The 21,107-nt window shown below is 40.3% G+C and overlaps 1 protein-coding gene across 1 annotated transcript in view; it reads right to left on the reverse strand.

Moving 5' to 3' along the window:
- sorcs2 (sortilin-related VPS10 domain containing receptor 2) overlaps nt 1-21,107 on the reverse strand; it is a 389,051-nt gene that overhangs the window by 93,032 nt on the left and 274,912 nt on the right. The window lies entirely within an intron of this gene.

Genomic DNA, 21,107 nt, shown 5'->3' on the forward strand with positions numbered 1-21,107 from the left:
TAAGATTGACCTGATTTGCACTTCCACTATAATTTGCTAATTTTCTGTACATTTTTTTAAAACATCCTTGCATCAACCTTTTGTTTGAGACGACACCTTTGAAGATATTTTGAATCAGGTTTGCCTGCTAATTCATAGAATCCATCCAATTTAAAAATAAATAAACAACTTCTTTATCCTGCTCAAGGTCTAGCAGGGCTGAGGCTAATCCCAGCGGGCTTTGGGCGAGAGTCGGGTACAGCCTGGACAGGTGTCTATCTCTGTGCCTATCACATAAATACATAAACAGACGACCACATTCGCATGCAGCCTCGGGCGTCAGCTTCGACCTTCTCGCTGTGACTTTGCAAAAAAAACTACTGAGTCTGGGTTCATTCACTCCTGTTTAATTCCAAAAGTCGCCAAAAACGAGTCCGCAAACTCATCAGCAAAAGTAATACGGCAACAAGAAATAATTCCACTCCCTGTTTTTCATTACTGCAATCACTTGGGAACACTGCAAGAGCTGAGATAAGATTGAACGAGGGCATCTCATTTCTAATTTCTGCTTGTGTTTCATCTGGAAAAGTTCTCTGCGGTTATCTTTGTAGGACGGACACAAGCTCGCGGACAAATCAAAGCAGGGCACCTCCACCAGGTTGAGCTAAACAACTCTTCTTTATACCAAGAAACTTTATATAGACAGACACAGTGATGGACTGAGAATACAACATATAAACTAGCTCACATAATATCAAAATGTGAATATTATTCTGTAACCCCTTCAGCCTCGGAGATCCCTGCACTGGGACCAGGCTTGATCTGTTGTTAAAACACAACCCTCCGACCTTTTTCAAAGGTTGCCAAGCATGGCAGCGAACAGGTCGCCTGGTGCAACTCTGACTAAAATAAACGCAGCTTTGTTGTGCTTTATTTCTGTTGTATCATATTTGGTGGAGCTGCAGCTGAGAATTTTTCAGAACAGGTTACTGACAGTGTTACTGACTCATTCATATAAGGCTGCTATTTCCTATCGATTTTACAGTTCTGATTATGTGGAAGGAAAAAAAAAAAAAGGCAGTTTTTGCTAGAGTTTTTCAAATCTGACTTTTGTCCAGTGGCAAGGATCACGGGACTTATTGTATTTCTAAATCGTCTTAAGTGTTTTGGATCCACAAAGCCCAAGGTTGTTTATTTTGCACTCATGGGTGTGAAGCTATTGATTGAATTTGTGGATATTTCTTAACCCCAAGCTGTCACAAGCCGTTTTTTTTTTTCTTTTGCAATCCTGCACAACACTCAAAAAATGCATTTAAATCTGGAAAAAAGGGAAAATGAAAGCAGTTTTCTTTGATTTCTTATTTTACGAAAATTGGGTTAAAAAAAATGGAATCAACATTTTCCAAGTGCCCAAAGGTATGACCAATACTGGAAAAGAGGTGGCTGTGCATCCAGTAAATATTTTACCACTTAATTTGTTTCAATACTCGTCTCTCACCCTAGTTCCACTGTGAGGTTGCTTTTCGTCACTTCTGTTTCATTGTTGTTGTTTTTTTTACAGAATCTGGTGCAAACGATTCATTTTGAGACACGTTTTCAATTAGATATGTAGGAAAAAGTGATTTTGATGGATGATTTTAAGCTTAGCTTTGGTTAATTTTTCCAGATGGAACTGCAATTCACACATAATTCATTCAAAGACCATTAGAAAGTTGAACATTCAGAGATCCTTTCTGTCTTTTACAGTTTCTGGCTGGGATAAATAAACTTGGGCATCTTATTTAAAAAAAAAAAAGATAAAACAGTTAGTGATGATGAACACTAAAATCAAGCTCACACTCACTGAGTTCAAGTGTAGATAATAAGTTGGAGGAAAATTAGATGGAAAGTAAAAGAGAAAAAAAGCGGTTGACGAAATCAAAACAAAGCACTTCGTGTCAAAACATGAAACTCCGCACGGCGTTCAGCACAAACATGGGAGTGGCAGCAGAAAGAGAGAGAGCGTGAGAGAAAGAGTGAAAGAGGAAGTGAGGCGGTACACCGGATCAGACTTTTGGCACTTTGACATTAATTGTGGCCAATTTGTCAGCGGCTGCATGGCTAAGGTTAATCAGCAAACCATCACAACCTGCAACTGCCACAAACACTCAGGAGCGTGTCCGGGCAGAGGCGAAGACAGAGAGAAAGGAATGCTTTGACTTTGCAAACTTGTGACAGCAAAAGCAGAATAATAAAAAAAAAAAAAACACCTTGAACAACTGACAGGAGGGCGGGGCAGCGTGGGAAGTCACCAGAAACAAGAAGAGAAACTTGTAATGAATTCAGGAGGACTCATCACAGCAACGCAACACTAGACAAACAAGCAGAGAAATTATGCAAATGTACACGCATTCTCACCCACTGTACATATATACTGCAATGCAAATGAGCATCAGTCCATTATGCAGCCTATACTGTACTACACTAGACATAAACATGCCTCATTATGATCGTTTACCATCTTATATTGTTATCATTATTCTATCTACAGCAACGTTTTGCACCACACGGCTTTCAAACACATGTTAAAGAATAACACAGATCGCAACCAGTGGGGTGAGAGAGACAAACGGAGGCCCTAAGACTGATAGACAGCAGACAGACAAAGACTGGAATGGCAGCTTACAGTAGACGAACCTCCGTGCTGCCCCTGACCGACACAATTAAAAGCATTATGCTGCCAAGACCCTCTCATGCAACACACACACACATCGTCTGCCAGCCCTGCCCTGTCAGCTCCGCCTGGCGAAATTCAATTACCACTTATCACCAGTGACAGGGAGCATCGCTCTGACTGGCATAAATATCCCTGCTGCTGCTGCTGCTGCCGGACACACACACACACACACACACACACACAAGGGAAGCCCAGCTAGATGAAAGCAGACACACATACAGTAAATCCCGACACGTCTCAGTGTTCAGTGCGGTTAACACGGCGTTACAGGAAGTAAACCAATCTGTGGTTTTTACTTATTGCAACATAGGGTCTTTTTTTTTTTTTTTTTTTTTCTTTCTTCCAAGACAGTTCCCATGACTGTTATAAGGCTAACAGATACGGGGGGTTTTGTTGATCAGCCATCTCTTTGGTTAGGCTTTGGCTGCAGTGAGGCAAAAATTCACCAGTCTGGACTGTAAACTGTTCCCTGGTGTCTAGGCTTCAACAATAAATCCACAGGTATTAAAGTAAATGTGTACCGATGGGTCAGTAAATTATGGCTATTTACAGATGAGATGAATGATTCAGACTGTCTCATAATAACAGCGTATGTAACACTTTGGGATACGTTAGCTGGCCAGTGAACAGTTGCATATGCAGGAAAAGTTGACCACATTGCTATTATCAAAGTCTTTGAACGAGGGACAAACCAACAAGATGTTGGGAAATGTGTTAAAAATGCCTCATTTGTGGCCGTTCTAACTTGTGACTGCTAAGATCTGCCACAAAGGTGCCAGATATGACAGTGGACCTTCAGAGGTCTAGTAGACTCCATGACTCTACAGGTCTGAGCTGTTTTAGTGGTACTGTGAAGTCATAGTTGTGGTGCCATTCTGGACTGTTTAAACATTATCTGCTCTTTTTGCATTATGCTAATTAAGCTCCCTAGCCTGTGTTTGATGCTTGTTTTCATTAGTGTGTTTATCTGCTAAAGATGGATCCTATTCAGTTGAGCAACACAGTTGAGTGTTTTTGTTGGCCATGTTTTTTTATAGTGGGTTAACTAGTTTCAGTGAGTGTTCGTATACATTTTGATAAAAAAATCAATTGTAGTCGCTGGCTTAGACACCACCACTTCCTAGGTGCTAGAGGCTGGTGTATTTATACACTGGGTGGATTTCAGTTGGTTTTTTGATTTTGATTGTTTTATCATCCTGGTTGTGGGTCCTGGCTGTATCCCTCAATGCTGTTGTAAGTGGGACAATCCAGTAAAAGATGAAGCTTTGCTAAAATTTGGACGCTGTTCTTAATCTGCTGGTCATACATCTCAGTTGCTGCTGCCGTCCTGACTTAAGCAAAGGGCGTAACATTGTTCAAACCTTACAGTCACGCTCAAACAAACAGCAAACACTCAGCAGAGTGAAAAGTGGTATTTCATTCTTCCTGATTGCCACTGTGTGGAGTTTCTGCATGCACAGCAGTAACACCACACCACCTATCACCAAACCACCACTGCATTTCATTTATCGCACACAATGTGGCCAAAACACGGCTTAAAGGAATGCTATAGCTGTGGGACACAGCAGAGCTCCAGACTGCCACTAAAATGGTCACATATGCAACCGTTTTTTTGAGAACTGCAAGTTCAGATTTCAGTTTAACCTTGGTTTGTTGTGGTGCCCACCTGGGCGGTGCAAGCAGCAGCTGTGTTAGCATTAGTGGCGGAAAGTCGTACTACTTCACTGGCTCTGTCAGTGTGTCCTTACCGGATGCATGGGTAAATCCATTTAGTGTGTTCCAATGATCAAGCAGTTTATAGTTAATTAAAAAAACAAAAATGAGGAAAGCGAGGAAGAGGATGGGGCAGGGGAGAAGTCCAACTCTGGTAAATAGTGCAGGTGCAGGTATCACGTCTTTGGTACTCCAACTGATGCACTGAAGAAGATAAACTACTGAGCTCAGTTATAATAGTAGCGCAGTTTAGGGGCGGCAAAATAAATAATGAAATGATGATGTTGACTTCCCACAATTAAATGAACATTACGACTAAAGTATTGACATTTAAAATGCGCTCTGCACATAGAAAACTCATAGAAACCTCTATCCATATCGATAAAATTACTTGCTTTCAGTTTAGGTAAGTCTGACATCAAAACGCCATACTTGACTATTTTTAAAGTCACTTTTGGCCGCACAACTGTCTGAGCTGCCCAGTAGTGTCTACTGTAGCCTGCACGTGAGATGTTTAGGGAACAACGGTAAATTATAGTGTCAATCCAGTAGCAGGTGTTCAGGAAGTGAGGAGTTTAGCTTGTGAATAGTTTCTAAGAGTGATACCAGACGACCTACAAGAAAAGACTGGTGACAAAATCATTATCAATATATGTATCGATGCAAAACTAGGGCATAAAAAAGACATATTTATCAGCATTTGAGGTGGATTATTAGCAAAATTACTAAAAATAGGGTAAGGAGGTGCAACCAAATCACACGCTGGTGTGACCAACTGAGAAGGTTAGTCACACAACTAGGAAGAAAGTTAACTCTGAGCATTTTAACTCAAACCACAATGTGCCGAAACCAAAAGCAAACCTTGACCACGGATAAAACAGCCAAACTGAAACTGCTTTATTTCCCAGCACAGCATGCCGTCCTGTTGACAGCAGCATCAGATCAGAAAACATTTCTGTTTTATTCCGGAGGACAGAAACACGCAATGTATTTTGATGTTTAATTTAGAGAACTTTTTTTTTTATAGAGTCCCCATGACAAACGACAAACCCTTTCAAGCTTAGTTCAAAAGCTCATCGATATTTTATAGCACACGGCGTCAGAAACACAACAGCGTCAACAATGCATAAAACTATGATATTATTGGCTTCAGTTTCAGCGGCGGACACTTTTCCTTCCACAGAAAAAGACCCACGAGCAACAGAACCAAGTCGTAAAACAGTAAGTATGCAAATATTTCCTGCTGGGGAGGCTGCTGCTGAGAATTATCCATATTTGCATCGTGTTTCCATTATCATCCGTCATTCGCCGCTTCACTGCTCTCATGCGTGATGAAGTCATGTTTTAAGCAAACAACTTTTCTTACACAAAGTTGGCAACTAAAGGAAGCAGTAAGCAAGTGGTTTTAGTGTTTTTTTTTCATTGCAAATTTGTGGTTTTGCTAAACAGTAAACTGAAGAAGTTTTCTTTCCCCCCAAGGCTGCCTACAAGCAAGAAATTTCCTCAACAATATCTTCGCTAATAGGGTAATTGAGGTTCTGATCGCTCTTTTTACCTCAAGGTCAATTATCCGAGCCGTGGAGAGCTTTCAGGAGGAAAAGTGACCGCAGCTCTCACAAGAGTGAAGTACATTTTTTGGTCACCTGACGCGTTTCAACAGGGTCGAAAGTACGCAACACGCTCCTAGCCTCGAATTCAATCAAAGCTGAACCTGCGAGTTAGCAAAATGGACCTGAAATGGGTTTAAACAAAAACACAAGGGTGGATAATGATCTTAATTGCTGCGGAGAGGTTTGATATCGCATGCGTGGGAACAAAAACCCATTAGCTCAATCATTTCACAACAGTGTTGCAGGGCACTTGTGTGGTGGAGATAATTGATTTGAACAGATATGGAGTATTTAATTGGCTGGCAGACAGTGTTTTGGGAAATTTGACAAGAAGTAGGTTTTTTAATAAGGGGAAAGAAAAAAAAAGAAGAGATTCCTCAGCAGTATGAAGGGATTTTGTGAGATGTAAATCTACTTTTTTTTCCCCCTCAGCTTGAGGCAGCTGAAATACAAGGGGAGCTGTTGACTATGGAGTGGAGCTGAAAGTCACACACTCAACACATCATTTGTCTTCCCTGAAATCTGACTTCACTCGACAGTTATTTTATTACCGTCTCTCTCAGAATGAATGTCTTTATGCGTTTTCTTGTTTCTTTCTATTTTCTTAGGCCCCTTTTTTCCCTCAAACTTATAGATTCTTTCTGTCTATTTTTTTTGTGTCTGTCCTTTCTAGTTAAATCTGCTTTATTATTATTATTAAAACTGGATTTAAAATAATTTCTAATATTAAATCTTTGTGAAGAACCGATATTTAAAGCTAAAGCTAGTGCTGTGGGGCATGCATTCGCTTTTGGCTCGGCTGTTCCTGTGATTCCTCGAGCTCTATGACTACAAATTGCAGCTTCATGAAGCTTTAAGCATCACATTTACGATTTTAAAAATATATAACCCTCCTTGTCTGTTTTGTCACTGCAGTCCACGTCGCTTCGCACCTCGACCACCCCACCACCGTCGGTGTCGTGGCCTCATTTATGGCTCTCCAAGGATGGTGTGTCCAATTTACAGGGCTCTATCCCTACAAATCTATCCAATCAATGGGATCACTGCCAAAGTCTTAACTAAAGCCTCGGCAGTGTTGTTAACTTGGGCACAAGACGGGGCTTAAAGGAGCTGCCGTTAGATCCTGATCATTTCATTTCATGTCTTGTTTTAGTGGGACAATATAACAAAAAAAAACTGTACTTTTTAATTGCTCTGCTTGGGATAAAGAAAGTCACTTGAGTGAATCAAAGCTGTTCTAACTACTAGAAACAAACAGCAATGCTGTGGACCTCCGGGGTTCTTGAGATTCTGAGGCTTGACAGGCAGTTATTCTGCACATAATCGAGGTTTGTAATTGGCTATAAATCAATATAAGTTAAAAGCAGACTTTATTTCATATATTTATGTGTTATTTGCTATGATTTCTCAACATTTTTACTTTGGTATATTCTGGCCCCTGGTCTTATTTTGTCAGCAAGGTAATGGATCCAGATTGAATATTGAACTAGAAGTCAATACTAATAATATGGAATAACATCAGTTTGTGGTGTCAGTGGGCCAAGCAAGGCATTTCAGACATCCCTTTCTCCAGCAATCGGTTTCAAGCTCCTCCTGGGGCATCCCGAGGTGTTTCCAGACCAGATGAGATAGGTAATCCCTTCAGCAAAATTCTCTATCTGTCCCCTCATATCATAACAGCTGGACATGTCCAGAACATCTCCAAAGGAAGGCACCCTGGAGCATCCTTATCAGGTGCCAGAACATCAGCTGGCAGAGCTTTTATACACACATGAGCCAAAGCGTTGTGACCATTCATAGATCTAATACCAGCAGCGCAAGTCAAGATGTGGACTGCATTGTAAGATGAGCAAACAGTCGGTTCTTATAGTCAAGATGGTGGAGAAAAAAGAAGATGTAAAGGTCTGAGCAACACAATTCATTGCGGCTATATCACTGGGTTTTGAGCTTCTCTGAAATGTAAAAACTTATGAGGTGGACAGCACTAATAGTGGTCCGAGAAGGGATGCATCATGAAGCAGGACTTGTTGGAACTGTGCTGGTTCCAACTTCCATCTCACAAGCTCTAAGGAATCTGCTGCTAACATCTTGGCACCACAGGGCACCTACAGAAGTCTTCAGGCCTTAGCGGGTCAAAGCAGTATCTCATGACGGACCAACAGAACACTGAGCAAAGGTGGTCAGAAAATCTGAAGGTAAAGACGAAATACTAGTAAAAGAACCTTGCAGTTATTTTTTGCCAAACAACCAAGAAGTATCTTGTGCTCTCCCCCGATAAATAGTGTGCGATGTGGAATCCTATCAATTATAGTGCAGAAGCAGACGTCGGGTCTTTTATTATTATCTCTGTTTTTGGGAAACTGACTGTAAGTACAACAAACAAACCAAAGACAGCACACTTGACAGCTGGAATTAATCATAGTGGAAGAAAAAGGCAATGAATGTGCTGAAAACAAAAAAGATGAACCTAATGCAGACCAGTCTTTTTTTTTTTCCGATGACTGAACAGCGAGATGTGCTTTAGATGTTGGATCACTCAGGAGCCCATCAGGCTGCACGCATTTCTGTTTCTGTTACAATGATTTTCAATTAATAGGACGCTCTCCAACTTCGAGCCCATCGCCACAAAGAGCTCCATTGTTTTTTTTTTTCTTCCTCAAGAGGTCCAAGACATTTTTACTGAAATTAAAAAGTAGATGGGAGGAAAGTAACGCTCACTTCACCTTTTTTTTTTCCCCCAAGCAGCTTCTGGAAAATGTTCCACGTACTCTTCACTTCAACTACTTCTAATATCCTGAACAGGCTAAAACTGGAATTGGTTTTGTGAATGAGCGAGAGGAAAAAGTGAGTTTGACACACCATAGAGGAGATTTAACAGGCAGAGAAGGAGCACACACAAGTCAGGTGATATATCGTCTTTGGAGTGTCACACTGGATGTCTGCTCTACCTTCAGCACATCTTGAGTTTGGGATTATACGGGTGAAAATCCGGAGATACTGAGCGAGCATCAAAGGTTTGACGTCCCAGCTGGCGAAAACAACAATTTAGCCTGCTTTCTTTATAAATCTTTTGAACTCCAGAAGAGTCTTTTTTTTTTTGTAAAATGAGCATGGGGATATTTATGGATAACTCGGGTGTAAAAGAAAATATCTGATTAAGTTCATGCTCTCTGGAGGAATGCAATGCAAGATCAAAAGATGAAATTAACATCCAACCACCCGATAAAAATAGAAAACTATTTATCATTTGTGGATTATAGCCGGTATCTGATCCCACATTCAGGTGGTGTATTCAACACCAATAAAACGGAACTTTTCAATACTCCCTGGAGTAAATTAATGTCAAAAAATAAATAAAAAATACCAGTTTCACATTTATCAAGAACAAGGAAAGGAATTTAGTTTATATATATATACTCTGTTGCCCATAAAGTTGCCATAAAATATATATTTTTACCTCTTCTCATGTAATGACAATGCGATTTTTTTCTTGAAAGATAAGGTGTATATCTTCTCAAAACGTTATTGATTTCACACTATACATACAATACATATAGACATTTAAACACAGTTAACTTTGAAAACTGTGTATTCAGGCTTAAACTAAATTGGGGGTATTGAACAATAGGATTAAGGTTTTTCTTTTTTCAATTTTTCAACCTTCATACAACAGGAAGCACATATTCGAGGGGATTTCATGTGTACGAGGGTCCAATATTACTCTTTCAAATGTCACTGGTATTGAGTATGGCCACCCCTGACATGGATCAGTGTGTTAAGACATTGTGGCATACTGTCCACGAGCTTGTTGATGGTGTCAATGGACAGGATGTCCCAGTAAATGAAGTCAGAAATGGTTTCACTGGGACTCTGTGTCATCATTGCACCTGGTCAGAAGTGATGACTGATGTGTATAAATAGAAATAAAAAGAGGAATGTGTCTGATATCAAAAATATCCCAACTTTATAGGCAACGGTGTACATACAGTCGCTTAGACATGTTTGCAGCTGTGTGGCAGAACAGCTAAAGAATAACGAAATAAGCGAAATAAGCAGTTGATGCCATGTCTGAGAATTTCAGGAGATCATACATAACACACTTAAGAATCCTATGAACCTGCAAGATAGGGTTTTCATTAATTATCTTCGGAATCTGATTTCTAGTTTGTCTCGAGTAGTTTGACAGTGTTTGAGCAGTCATAGGCGAACTTATGGATAGAAAAAGATGAGGGGACTTTATAGATCTGCACATTCTAGAGGAAGCAAGGGAAGAAATACTTTCATGGAGGAAAAAAAACATCTAAATATGTACATTTAATATACAGGGATGGAACGTTAGGGTTTTAATTAATACCTGGAGAGGGACATTAAAAAGACAACTTTCCTTTCTACACCAGTTCAATGTCTTCAAACATGGTGCTGCTGACTATTGGCAACACATCCAGGCCTAATTGGAATTAGTGTAGTTTGAAACATCCATAAACATACAGCAGCAGGAAGCAAAAGGAAGACGCACGCAGTTGTCGTGCTGTACTGCAGGTAGGAGCATTGATTCAAGTTCAATGAGTTGTGCAAGAAATAGATGAGGAAAAAAATGCAGCTGAAATCCATGTAGGACGGTGGAAACAGCTGACTGGTGCAGTTATGAAATGTGTCACTTTGCATTCCAAAGAACCTATGTGGTTGTATAGAATCATTAATCTTAGGAGATGGTGGTCAAAAGTGGTTAAATACGAAGAGATCTAGCAGTTTCGTAATAATACGACCTAAAGTCCAGATGAAGAACATTTTTACAATCAACAGCCTTTTTAAATGTCGTCTTAGCGTAAACGTAGTTGCAGTTTTACCTCTTGAAACAAGACCAAATGAGGCAAAACGAGCTTAAGTGCCAAAGAAATTTGACTCAAATTAAGAATGGCCTCACACTAAAAATGAGTGCCATTATGTCCCTCGGTGTCTAATCTCCGCCACATCGAATGACTCCAGCGGAGGTATTTTCACCTTGCTCCCATCCTGTCAGTGACACAGATAATTACAGCAGGGAGGGCATCAATCCAAATCCACTCTTCCAAACAGTTACCTTTGTGATCGTCACCGACTACACTTACACAATACGATTTAAAGACCGCTGCACTAGACAAGCACTCTAATTACAGGGAGATCCGGATGGGCGGCGACAGGGAAGAGAGAATATTTCATTTCCAACCACAAACGGATCACATTAATGGGCAGATCAGTCAGCGGAGGATGGGGTGGGGGAGGCATGACAAGACCAAAGAGACAGGAGGAAGAGACTGAGAGATGAAAAAATAATGGGGGCCGAAGATTTCAGAGCACAGAAGGAGGAGTGAAGAAAAAGTTTAGCCAGTGGGAGCAGGAATGAAACTGACCGAGCATTTAGGAAACCATCACTTTAATAGAAAAACTGTAGAATGGCTCGAAATGACAAGCTGGCACCTGTGAGGGGATATACTGTGACCTGTGAGCGTGAAGACATAACAAGAAGACATGCCACCCTTCCGTCTATGGTGCGTCTTAAAAACACAGCTCTTTATTACAGTATAGTACAAGAGCAGGATGACTAATACCACTATTATTTCTGCTGCACTCTCGTCTCGTTGACTCAATTCCGGCAGTCTATCTCTGCCATGAGGAAGAAAAAAAAAAAAGGAAAAACCCTTGCAGCTACCAAACTGAGGAATGATGAAACAACTGGCTGCATGAGTTGTACAGGCACAAACGCTGCTGTTGACATGAAAATACAAGCTTTCCCGCTGGGAGCAGTCACAGGTTTGTGCAACCACAAATCATTACTTTTCAATAGGCAGGAGATCGAATGCGCCGCTGTGTTTGGTGACTAATCTTCACAGTTGGGTTGGAATATTAGAAAGGATTTCCTCGGAATTTTCAACAAAGTTTATCGCCTGTTCCCAGGAAAAATATCAGGTGGAAAGCAAAAGGCATTCATGGTTTCCATAGCAGGAATCCTTATGGGATTGTTAAATGTCTGCTTTTCTTTTTTTTTTTTTCTTGCAAGTTCTTATGGATATCATGATATTTATATCTTATACACCTTATACCAACAGGAAGCATAATGTTGCAATCAGCTCGCCCTTATTTGTTTATACGACAGAAAAATAAGCACCCCAACTTTGTCTGGATGTAACACCAATTGTTGAATCACTATAACACTGAAAATATGAATCCAAAAGTGATGTTTCTAGTTGTGGCGTTATTAGGAGCAGGAGTCTTGCCATTTATTCCTAATAGACGTTGAAGAAATTGACATTCTTGGGAAGTGTGACCCACAGCGAAGCTAAAAATATGTCTATACATTGACTGAGTCATGGCTTGTTGACATTTTTTGACGCGGCGCTAATGGCGTGCGTCACTGCCCCTGCTCGGCTGCAACTGTTGATCGTGTAATTAACCTATCGTTGTTATTCGAACCCCAGCATGCAGCTTTCCTTCTCACCTAACGCAGTGTGTTATCATCTTTTTTTTTTCTCTCTCTCTCTCTCTGTATGTTACCTGCAAGCCTCCCACGCTACTTTTACAGTTTTAGACCTCTGGAAAGAATGCTTTATGAGTGGAGGCCACACTAATGAGACCATACGTAGTCCTGAAAGTAGAGTATACAACAGAGATGTTCCTGTGCAATATCATTTGAAAGTCAGTAGATGCTAAACTGTTTCACCTTACAGTAATTAGGTTACTTCTAAGTTTAGGTTTCCTTTATTAAGAATACAGACCCTACAGTATTACACAATGCAACACAAGTTAGTGTGCCTTCTTTGCATGGCCACAGATTCAACGCTCCGTTGCATGGATGATACCAGTGTTGCACAAATTTCTTAGAAGCTCTGCCATTCTTTAGAGACAGTTTTGTTCTTTCTGCTGAAGGGCTGTGTTGCTCTGCCTTTCTCTTTAAAATAGCCCAAAGGTGTTATGCTGGATTCAAGTTAGATGACTCACTTGGCCAGGTTATAGTTTACATTTTGTTCTTCTTTAGAAACTCCCGTGTGATTTTGGCAGGGTGCTTCGGATTGTTATCACGCTGGAATATCCTCTGCCAAACTTCTGCAGAATGGAAATCATCTCATCAGCCCGTATTCTGGTACACCCACTGGCATTCACGGTGCCATCTCTACAAATCATCTGCCCTTTTGCACTCATGCCCACACCCATCTCTGTCTTCACTGTTGGGGCTATGCATTCACTAGTAGTCTCGGCCAACTTCACACCACACATGCTGGAGCCCATCTGAGCCAAACAAATTTATCTGGGTCTTATCTGACCGAAGAATGTGCTTCCAATATCTGTGTTCTTTAACACAGTTACATCTTGCAACAAAAAGAAAACAAGTGGGTTTTTCTCTTAGATACCATCCATAGAGGTTGGCATTATGTACTGTCTGAGATGTCACGGAAAGTCTGAAGCACACCCTTGTTTGTTTTCAAAGCTAGATTGTGAAAGTAGCACCGTTTTAGGACGACAACCACTGCAGCTCAGATTAGTGGTACCGCAGCTCGTTCTATATTTCCTGATTACGGCTGCAGTGGTGTCTCAGCTGGTTTTTAGTTGGTCACCTATCTTACAGTATCCTTTTCATCCTCTTCAAATCAACCCTTCAGTTAAGCTGGTAATTGTTGTTTATGTGGAGTCTGATGGAGGCCGTAGGTCCAAAATTGATATTTGTGGTGTTCAGGTGTCATTTTATAACCATGGTCATGCAAATAGGCCAATTAGAAATCATGGGCGTACTTCATCATAGGTATTATGACATTTGACCAATCAATTTAGCCTTTCTAAAAATTTGGTTTTGACCGTCAAGAGGAGGAAATACACCACTGTCCAATCTAGAAATGATGTAACTGTTGAGAGGTGATACACTTTTCAAACTTCTGACATTTAGGTGATATTACACAGGGGTACACTAACTTTTCTTGGTAACCATAATATCAGCATAATGTAACTGCTGTATGAAATAATAACCACAAGTCATGAGATCAGATTAGAAAGCCACTGCATTCCCTGTAACAGCATTGTTAAAACCTAAAAGTAAGTTTCCTTTTTTTTGTTGTTTTTTTTTTCCCCGACAGGTCGCCCAGCTTCAGCGGTGTAAGCTTAGAGCAACTACATCTGTGCACAAAATCCACTCCCACAAACCTTCACATGTGCTCATACTTTAATCTGGCAGACTTTAATGAAACACTCCACTTTGTCTCCCTGTGTCTGACCAGGTCTTATCCAACAGCAGACAAAAGCCTCTCTAACAGGCCGCACACAGCTGCTGGCTTCACTGTGTGAGACCGCCAGACAAAAGGGGAGAGAGGAGCAAGTGGGAGTCAATGAAGTGGTATTTAGTCTGGCTGTTTGTTTTGTGTTGGCTCTGACCGGAGCTCGGATGAATTACCGGAACCCCGCCGCACAGTGAGTTTATTACAAAGAAGGTAGAGGGATGGGGGAGGGGGGAAGAGAGAGGGATGTAAAGGTGAGAAACAACGGTGATACTTTATAACAAGATTGTCAGACCTAATGGGAATTTATACACTGAACTATATTTAATTAGCAGACACTTTGACCACTGCTGCTGCATGCATAGTTTGCATAATGTACAGGTGCAAGATTGAATTTGTAGTGTAAAGCATTATGGTTCATTTGGTAGGTTGGGTAACCACTGTTTCCATGGTGGCAAGTTAACATACATGAATCAACTATTTCTAACCGCACAATCAAATGTTAGACTGACTTTATGAATAGCTCATCATGTTTCAACTTGTTTATTTAAAATAACAACAGCTTGACACTGGTATCCCATTATGTCCATTGCTATCACTTAAATGACAATTATATAGCGGGCAGTGAGCCAACAGTCTAACGAAGTCACTGTTAAATAAATGTGCTGTAACTCAACTTTAGGTCCCAGCACTGATGGACTCTAGCATTAACAGTGATGAAAGAGGCAAACAAAAAGCTTTCGGACAAGATATTTTACTTACATTTTTACACTTTGTAACTGCTCCAAAACCCCCCACCCCTGCTTTTTGATCTTTACTTGTAAATGTATAGAGTTACGAAGAAAAAAAATTATTTGCTGCGCCGTTCAAAGACAATTTAATATTTTCTTGTGTGCTGCTCAATGTCTGAGATGATGTTGGGAATCAATCAACGCGCCTTAAAACGTCAAAACGACAACCATGGCCATTTGTTTGTGTTGGATCAGTTGCTTGACATATGCTGTAGTGAAGATTGGATCTCGTAGTGTTACAAAATGTATCAGAATTTCATTATGTGAACTGTACTCTAGTCACAATAGCTCCTAAAGATTCTCTTTATTTTTTCTCTATTGTTCTGTTTACCTCCCCGAGGTATGTTCACCACTCTACACAAATTTTGTTCAATAAAGTGTGCAAATTTTGATGGTAGCTTAGCTTGGAAACACTGCGTAGTTCTTTTTATTGATCATGCAATTAAACAAAACTGCATCATAATTAAAAATGCTTTACAGAAAATAAAAATGCTTATAAATGTTTCAAGAGTGACCTCGTACTGGAAATGTTTAATTTGAATTAACAAATTGCAAAAGGTATTCTGCTGGGTTCCGTCCTGGGGTCTGTTCTGCTCACCCTTTATATAGATGACACTGTCATCTCTGTATCTGCATGAACTGTACATCTTTATGCTGATGATACCATTTTCTATTGTAATGTGGATTATGTTCATTCTGTGATTACATCCCTTCAGCACTGTTTTACTTGTTTACAAGTAGTACTTAATAACAATAAATAAGTCCTTAAGGCAGATAACTAAAAACATGGTTTTCACAAGAAACACAAATGTTGATTACAATATTTGTGTTATCGCTACCAAGTTTGGCACACATATTAAAAGAGTACAAATATCTTAGAATGTAGACTGATAAAAAGCTGACATTTAAATGTTATGCGTCCAAACTCATGACTAAATTAAGTCTGAAAATGTATTTCTTCAACAATATAATAAATCATATTTTCTGCTGCACTGTAGAAAAATGCTTACTGAGGGAATGTTTCTGTTAGTACTAGATTAAAGTAAAATTTTTTATGAACCTCTCAGCTGTGACTCTTATGCCCTTGAACACTATTTATCACTTTGCAATAAGATTTATTTCAGGCAGTAATTATGATACTCATCACTCTGAGCTGTATGCTAAGGTTGGGTGGTCTGCCCTCTCTGCAAGTTGTGTTTATTCATAAGGCCCTTACTAGTTTTTGGCATTACTTTTCTGCTGTCTTTTAATTTGGGCCCTTACCACACATGCTCAAATGATTGGATTATGCTGCAGGTGTCAGCTGTTTTTTACTGAGCATGAAATATTCAGTTTTACTCACTGTGCACCAACAACCTGGAATGGAACCATCTAAAGTTTGCCTGATTTTTATCCTTAGGGCAATTTACGTTTTTAATTTTGGTTTATTTTATTTAGGTTTTCTTGTTTTTCTTGGTTCCTTTGATTTTACATTTTTAACGCATTCATGCAAGTTTCTTATTCATGTGCCTACATCTTGTTTTCTTAATTGTCTGTAGTATGAACGAGACCACCCCTATTTCATTTCTTGCCATCGACTCCTTCTCATCTCTGTTTGCAAATTGTTGCTCCTACGTGGAACAAGTTCTACTCCAACAGAGGATGTCAAACAGTAGTGAACGGTGCAACAGCACTGTGAAGATGGCTTGATGGTTATCAATGATGCGGCTGCAACATCACCAGTAAAATTCCATACAGAAGACACGCAGATCAACTCTGTTGCCTAAAGCTGATCTTATACAGAATATGTGTGGTAAAAGTTTAGTTAGGTGGTTGCTATGGCCATCGGCAGATTGCGTGGCGCTGTGATGTTACAAAGCATAACTTCAGCCTTTACCACATGTGCGGGGGCATCGGATTTGGGGCTCGTAAACATCATCATCTGTGGCTGATTCTCCCTCTGATGTTTACTTCTCTGGTACAATTTCGATTTAAAATGTTCCTTTGCATCACACACGCCAGACAGTGCTACCTTGATGTTTCGCACGCAGCCTGTGCGCTGTGTATATTCTTTGTTTTTTGCCGGTATGATGACATAGTTGAACATCGGTTTTTTTTTCAGTAAAGCGTTAATATCAATATTTTCTTTGCTATGGAGTCCATGGATTTTCTGTCACAATTTTTCATTGGGTGATACAGATGGGCGTCCAAAGGGGTTGATCACAGAAATATTATTGGAATGAATTGAGCTTACCATGAGATTTGGTCCCTGCCTTCACCCTATGTCGGCTGGGATAGGCTCCAGCCCCCCACGACCCTAATGAGGATTAAGCGGTGTATAGATAATGGATGGATGGATGGACCAATCCATAAAAATCACACCCCATAAGATACTTTATAGTTAGATGGAGGTTGTAGGTGCTTGTTTGTAGAAATGTGTCTTAAGAAGGGATTTAAAAGTTGACCAACATGAGTTCTGGCGGCGATCATGTCTTGTGTTGATTTTTTATTTAATTTTTTCCCCCCCCAACAAGACAATTAACTGTGCTTATTTTTGTAGGTTTCTACAAAACTACTATTGCCAACAGAATGCCAACCAACTTGCTCTAATTCTGAATCAAGATGTTAAAGGTTCCACAAAGAAACTGATTTGACAGAAAACATGGTATGTAAATTATGCAATTTGTATTCATATAAGCAAAATTGTGCATATTTAGAACAATGTTCTCAAATAAAGAATAAATCTTTTAGTTTATCATTCTATGAGTTTGACATGATGCAATATCTTGTGCTGAAATGATGCATCACCCAGCTTTGCAGCAAACCTGACGCTTTATGTTGTGTTTTGTCATGCTGTGTCGCCAATTCATTTCTGTTTCTTTACTGTAAATTGCTGCAGTAGCACTAGCTGTATCTGATCTGCCATAAACTACCCTGATAAAGTGTGTGTGTGTGGGCTTCCTGGCATGCTACCACTGTGGCTCCTGCAAAATACTGCTGTTGGCAAGAAAGCCATGCTTCTTGGAACAGCGTGTCAGATCTCTGAATGTTAGCATGCTGAACTGATCACCTATAAAACACAAGCAAGCGCTATACTCCAAGGCAATAACCCAGATATATCAAGAAGGAGGCTTATTAGGGACACTGAAACTTTGCTCATTTCTTGCAAGAAAAAAACAAATGTTACCAGAGTCCATGGCCATTTGGAACTGCACACAACAAACACTCTTTTTTTATTTAGAGAAAAAAAGTCCCATCTCCTTTTTAAATTGTACATTTTGTGCAGGCAGAGTGGATAACAGTTGTTATGGGTCCAAGTTTGCACTGCCGATAGCGGGCAGGCTACAAACAAGATCCAGCCTTGTTAAAGCTTCATGCCTGGCTAAACAAACAGCCATTATAACGATTTGTTCCATGGTACCAAATGAAAAAAAAAAAAAGAAGAAGAAGAAGGTTTTTATCGTTTCATCAATCTGATTTGGAAGCAGGCAACTGTTATGATTTGGCAGTGGTAGTCATGTATCTGCTTTGTCAACATAGGTCGCGCGAGGTGAGTGTGACAGGAATGGAAAATTGGGAGGGGATGGGAGGTAAAAGTGACCTTTCTGCTCTCTGAAATGGAATCTAGCATTGTTTGCTCAGAGAGTGGGGCTTTTCAAAGTGGCTTTTCGGGCGCCATCTGTTTTTATTGACCCTTCATCCTTGAGTTTGATATCGCCACCCCGTCTCTCCTCTATAGCTCCTACTTCTATTTCTCTATTTGTCCTCCTCTCTGACAGATGGAATAATGAGGTGGTGGTAGCAGCGTGCCGGTTTGCACAGAGGATGGGAGAAAAACCCCCCCGCTGTGAGCAAAGGCTGGAAACTCTCTTTGCGACACTTATTCTATTCCCTCATGAGCTGCCCCGTGGGAGGGAGAATATCTGTCTGTATCTTACCTCAGCTCCTCCATTAGTAATCTGTTTGCATCTCGGGCTCACAATGACATCAAAGCTATTGGTAATGGCTGTGCAGGGGACTAATTTAAGTTTCCACGACAAAGTCCAGGGTGTAATTTACTTTATTGAACAATGTAGTTGGTGGTTTCTAAACAAAAAAGACCAGAACACCGTGCGTTGCTCTCATGGGGCGCCATCAGAAAAGTCTGTGAACAATAAATGAATTCAAACCAAATGGCGGCTGCATGCATGAAGTCAAACAATTCAGGAGTACACTGCAAAAATATGATTTTATAACAAGTGCTGTCTTCGCTCTTTTTTAACTTTAAAGGGAGATTAATCAGAATGCAAAACACACACTTTCCTACTTAAACTGTATGGCCACAGCTATGTTGTGGGTACCCCTATTTGTATACTTTTGGTTTGAGGCTGTGTTTCATAGTTTTGACCCCTTAGCTCCAGTTAAAGGAAGTCTTTGTGGTAACTGCTTCAACATTTCCTCATGCATAAGCTGATAATTGTGGGTTTATTTACAATAAAACAACGGGTTGTGGTCTTTCTTAAAGGTGCAGAATGATGTAGCGTTTGAGCAGAGTTTGACCCTACATGTCTCGTCTCATGTCTTTCTGATGAAAGTAGGTAAGTTTGGCTTAACTGACCTAAAATCTGAGTTTAAGATTTGGATGTTTGCAACTACTGATATGTGAGAATGAAAGAAAAAGTGTCTTGGTAAGGTGTTGGGTCACCGTGTGGTGCCAGAACAGCTGCAGTGTGCCTGACATAGATTCTTCAAGTCTCTGGAACTCTACTGGAGGGATTAACACCTTTCTTCCAACAGATGTTGGAATGATGGCGATGGAGAGCGGCGTCGAACACGTATGTCCAAAATATCCCATAAGGGTTCAGTTGGGTTGAGACCTGGTGAATGTGAAGGTCACAGCGTATGACTGACATCATTTTCTTACACATTCAGTGACCCCCTCATGCCCTATGGATGGGAGCATCCTGGAAGAAACCACTATCATCGGGATAGAAATGTTTCACCAGACAATAAAGGTGATCACTCAGAACAACTTTGTATAGATTTGCAGAGACCCTTTTCTCTGAGGGGGATAGCTGGGCCTAAACATATCAGAAAACTGCCCCAGACAGCAGAGCCACCACATTGTAAAGTCAGAGGTTTAGGTCTTTTCTTTAATTTCTCAGTTCGTCTGTAGTTTGGAAGCCAATCCTGGTACGAAGGGTAACTTGCATTGTACATACTGTGAGGATAGAATGCAGGAGACATGTTGTGTTTCTAGACATGACAATATTTGCATATAACCATGCACTTAGAAACATGTAATTAAACTTTTTAAAGGAAAAACCACATCAAACACAAAGTAGTATTTGTATTAGTAGTATGCAATAGTATAGGAAGGGATTTTTATAAGTTCAACATCAAGAACAAAGTCTTGATTACCCACTTAGTTGCATTTTTAAAATTTCTGTATGAAATTTGTTAGTTTTCACCAGTCATGCTTAGTATTAGGACATTTATTGTGCAAACTTGCAGCAGTCCGCTACAGCAGCTCTGGTTTCACACTCAAATGCAAAAAAAATTGCACAGACAAATTACATAAACACTTCTATTGTGCAGCAGTGACAGGACATGCGGTTGATAATGCACTGATTTTTACACGATTTTACAGTGTAATTTTAAATAAATAAACCACGGTGGTGGGGCTGCAGATCAAAGATGTTTTGTCGACATAATTCTATTTATTATTGGCTCGAAATTCTTGTCTCTGGATTGCATTGCATAGCGACTCGTCCTTCAGCCTGGCAGCTCTGGTTTGCAGACCTCTGATCTGGATTTCATAGAGATATTTTGCTTTCCAGCACTGCTTCCCCGGTCAAGTGGGATTCATGAGTAACAGATTCAAAGACACGGCAGGATCCATGCAGCACACCACCCCGACATCAAACCCAGACCAAGACCAGCCCTCTGTCCTGGAAGACTTTGTTCTGTCTTTTTCAACTTCAGGAAGGCTGCATCGGGTTTTAAATAACCTGGGGTTAATTTAATACTTTCATTTTGGGTTGCTTCTTAGTAAAAGACACCTGCTGCCAGTTTGTCTGAATCAAAGAGCAACTTTCTG

The sequence above is a fragment of the Stegastes partitus genome, unplaced genomic scaffold (assembly GCF_000690725.1).
Source record: "Stegastes partitus isolate 25-593 unplaced genomic scaffold, Stegastes_partitus-1.0.2 Scaffold416, whole genome shotgun sequence".
NCBI classification, from domain to species: domain Eukaryota; kingdom Metazoa; phylum Chordata; class Actinopteri; family Pomacentridae; genus Stegastes; species Stegastes partitus.